Genomic DNA, 4,754 nt, shown 5'->3' with positions numbered 1-4,754 from the left:
CGATCCGGGCTACCTAGGCTTCCCTCTATGGCGATCTTCCACCACATCGAATAGCAACGGCCTCTGAAGTCAACGCCAGAAGCTTAAATACAATATAAATATAACAGTTTTTCCATCGTATACAACGAATAATAGCAACCAGTGTGAAAGTTATGGTCATTTCTACGTTCAGGGCAACGTAGGCTTCACTCTACGGCGATGCTCCACCAGATCAAACAGTTAGGGCCTTAGACGTCAACGCCCGAAGCATAAAATACAAAATAAATAGAACGGTTTTTCCATTGTATAAAACGAATAATTGCTGCCAGTGTGAAAGTTATGGTCATTTCGACGTTCCGGGCAACCTAGGCTTCACTCTAGGGCGTTGCTCCACTAGATCGAATAGTTAGGGCCATAGAAGTCAACGCCAGAAGCATAAAATACGATATAAATACAACAGCTTTTCAATCGTATAAAAGGAATAATTGCAAACAGTGTGAAAGTAATGGTCATTTCTACGTTCCGGCCTACCTAGGCTTCACCCTAGGGCGTTGCTCCACCAGATTAAACAGTTAGGGCCTTAGAAGTCAACGCCCGAAGCATAAAATACAAAATAAATAGAACAGTTTCTCCATTGTATAAAACGAATAATTGCTACCAGTGTAAAAGTTATGGTCATTTCTACGTTCCAGGCAACCTAGGCTTCACCCTAGGGCGTTGTTCCACCAGATCGAGTAGTTAGGGCCTAAGAAGTGAACGCCAGAAGCATAAAATACAATATTTAATACAACAGTTTTTCCATCGTATAAAACGAATAATTGCAACCAGTGTGAAAGTTATGGTTATTTCTACATTCCGAGCAACCTAGGCTTCACTCTAGGGCGTTGTTCCACCAGCTCGAATAGTTAGGGCCTAAGAAGTGAACGAGAGAAGCATTAAATACAATAAAAATACAACAGTTTTTCCATCGTATAACAGGATTAATTGCAACCAGTTTGAAAGTGATGGACACTTCTACGTTCCGGGCAACCTAGGCTTCACTCTTGGGCGTTGCTACACTAGATCGAATAGCTAGGGCCTTAGAAGTCAACGCCAGAAGCATAAAATACGATATAAATACAACAGCTTTTCCACCGTAAAGAACGTATAATTGCAACCAGTGTGAAAGTTATGGTTATTTCTACATTCCGAGCAACCTAGGCTTCATTCTAGGGCGTTGCTCCACCAGATCGAATAGTTAGGTCCTTAGAAGTCAACGCCAGAAGCATAAAATACGATATAAATACAACAGCTTTTGCATCGTATAAAAGGAATAATTGCAAACAGTGTGAAAGTAATTGTCATTTCTACGTTCCGGGCAACCTAGGCTACACTCTAGGGCGTTGCTCCACCAGATCAAACAGTTAGGGCCTTAGAAGTCAACGCCCAAAGCATAAAATACAAAATAAATAGAACAGTTTTTCCATCGCAGAAAACGAATAATTGCAACCAGTGTGAAAGTTATGGTCATTTCTTTATTCCGAGCAACCTAGGCTTCACGGTAGGGCGTTGCTCTACCAGGTCGAATAGTTAGGGCCAAAGAAGTCAACGCCCGAAGCATAAAATACAAAATAAATAGAACAGTTTTTCCATCGTATAAAAGGAATAATTGCAAACAGTGTGAAAGTAATGGTCATTTCTACGTTCCGGGCAACCTAGGCTTCACTCTAGGGCGTTGCTCCACCAGATGAAACAGTTAGGGCCTTAGAAGTCAACGCCCGAAGCATAAAATACAAAATAAATAGAACAGTTTTTCCATTGTATAAAACGAATAATTGCTACCAGTGTAAAAGTTATGGTCATTTCTGCTTTCCGGGCAACCTAGGGTTCACCCTAGGGCGTTGTTCTACCAGATGGAATAGTTAGGGCCTAAGAAGTCAACGCCAGAACCATAAAATACGATATAAATACAACAGCTTTTCCATCGTATAAAACAAATAATTGCAACCAGTTTGATAGTGATGGTCATTTCTACGTACCGGGCAACCTAGGCTTCACTCTAGGGCGTTGCTCCACCAGATCGAATAGTTAGGGCCTTAGAAGTCAACGCCCGAAGCATAAAGTATAAAATAAATGGAACAGTTTTTCCATCGTATAAAACGAATAATTGCTACCAGTGTGAAAGTTATGGTCATTTCTACTTTCCGGGCAACCTAGATTTCACCCTCGGGCGTTGTTCCACCAGATGGAATAGTTAGGGCCTAAGAAGTCAACGCCCGAAGCATAAAATACAAAATAAAAAGAACAGTTTTTCCATTGTATAAAACGTATAATTGCTACGAGTGTAAATGTTGTGGTCATTTCTACGTTCCGGGCAACCTAGGCTTCACCCTAGGGCGTTGTTCCACCAGATCGAATAGTTAGGGCCCAAGAAGTGAACGCCAGAAGCATAAAATACAGTATAAATACAACAGTTTTTCCATCGTATAAAACGAATAATTGCAACCATTATGAAACTTATGGTCGTTTCTACGTTCCGGGCAACCTAGGCTTCACCCTAGGGCGTTGTTCCACCAGATCGAACAGTTAGGGCCTTAGAAGTCAACGCCCGAAGCATAAAATACAAAATAAAAAGAACAGTTTTTCCATCGTATAAAACGAATAATTGCAACCATTATGAAACTTATGGTCATTTCTACGTTCCGGGCAACCTAGGCTTCACCCTAGGGCGTTGTTCCACCAGATCGAATAGTTAGGGCCTAAGAAGTGAACGCCAGAAGCATAAAATGCAATAAAAATACAACAGTTTTTCCATCGTATAACAGGATTAATTGGAACCAGTTTGATAGTGAAGGTCATTTCTACGTTCCGGGCAACCTAGGCTTCACTCTAGGGCGTTGCTCCACTAGATCGAATAGCTAGGGCCTTAGAAGTCAACGCCCGGGGCATAAAATACAAAATAAATAGAACAGTTTTTCCATCGTATAAAACGAATAATTGCTACCAGTGTGTAAGTTATGGACATTTCTACGTTCCGGGTAACCTAGGCTTCACACTAGGGCGTTGCTCCACCAGATCGAATAGCTAGGGCCTTAGAAGTCAACGCCCGAAGCATAAAATACAATATAAGTACAGCAGCTTTGCCATCGTATAAAACGAATAATTGCAAAGAGTGTGAAGGTAATGGCCATTTCTACGTTCCGAGCAACCTAGGCTTCACTCTAGGGCGTTGCTCCACCAGATCGAATAGTTAGGGCCTATGAAGTCAACGCCAGAAGCTAAAATAGAATAAAGGTGCAACAGTTTTTCCATCGTATAACAGGAATAATTGCAACCAGTGTGAAGGCAATGGTATGTTCTACGTTCCGGGCAACCTAGGCTTCACTCTAGGGCGGTGCTCCACCAGATCAAATAGTTAGGGCCTAAGAAGTCAACCCCAGAAACATAAATTACAATATAAGTACAACAGCTTTTCCATCGTATATAATGTATATTTGCAAACAGTGTGGAAGCAATGGTCACTTCTACATTCCGGGCAACCTAGGCGTCACTCTAGGGTGTTGCTCCACCAGATGGATTTGCTAGGGACTGAGAATTCAATGCCAGAAGCATAAAATGCAATATAAATTTAACAGCTTTTCCATCGTATAAAAGGAATAATAGCAACCAGTGTGAAAGTTATGGTCATTTCAACGTTCCGGGCAACCTAGGCATCACGTTAGGGTGTTGCTCCACCAGATGGAATAGCTAGGGACATTGAATTCAATGCCAGAAGCATAATATGCAATATAAATATAACAGCTTTTCCATCGTATAAATCGAATAATAGCAACCAGTGTGAAAGTTATGGTCATTTCTACTTCCCGGGCAGCCTAGGCTTCACTCTAGGGCGTTGCTCCACCAGATCGAATAGTTAGGTCCTTAGAAGTCAACGCCCGAAGCATAAAATGCAAAATACATAGATCGGTTATTCCATTGTATAAAACGGATAACTGCAACCAGTGTGAAAGTAATGGTCATGTCTACGTTCCGGGTAACCTAGGTATCACTGTGGGGCGTTGCTCGACCAGATAGAATAGCTAGGGACTTAGAATTCAACGCCAGAAGAATAAAATACAATATAAGTACAACAGTTTTTCCATCGTATAAAATGAATATTTGCAAACATTGTGAAAGTAATGGTCATTTCTACGTTCCGGGCAACCCATGCGACACTCCAGGGCGTTGCTCCACCACATCTAATAGCTACGGCCTTCAAAGTCAATGCCAGAAGCATAAAATACGATATAAATACAACAGCTTTTCCATCATATAAAACGAATAATGGTAACCAGTGTGAAAGTTATGGTCCTTTCTATATTTCGAGCAACCTAGGCTTCACTCTAGGGCGTTGCTCCACCTAATCGAATAGTTAGGGCCCAAGAAGTCAACGCGCGAGGCATAAAATACAAAATAAATAGAACAGTTTTTCCATCGTATAAAACGAATAATTGCTACCAGTGTGTAAGTTATGGTCATTTCTACTTTCCGGGCAACCTAGGCTTCACCACAGGGCGTTGTTCCACCAGATGGAATAGTTAGGGCCTAAGAAGTCAACGCCAGAAGCATAAAATACGATATAAATACAACAGCTTTTCCATCATATAAAACGAATGATAGCAACCAGTGTGAAAGTTATGGTCATTTCTACGTTCCGGGCAACCTAGGCTGCACTCTAGGGCGTTGCTCCACCAGATCGAATAGTTAGGGCCTTAGAAGTCAACGCCCGAAGCGTAAAATACAAAATAAATAAAACA

This window comes from Calliopsis andreniformis, chromosome 11 (assembly GCF_051401765.1).
Source record: "Calliopsis andreniformis isolate RMS-2024a chromosome 11, iyCalAndr_principal, whole genome shotgun sequence".
Taxonomy (NCBI): domain Eukaryota; kingdom Metazoa; phylum Arthropoda; class Insecta; order Hymenoptera; family Andrenidae; genus Calliopsis; species Calliopsis andreniformis.
The sequence above is the reverse complement of the archived record's forward strand: the minus strand, read 5'-3'. Positions refer to the sequence as shown.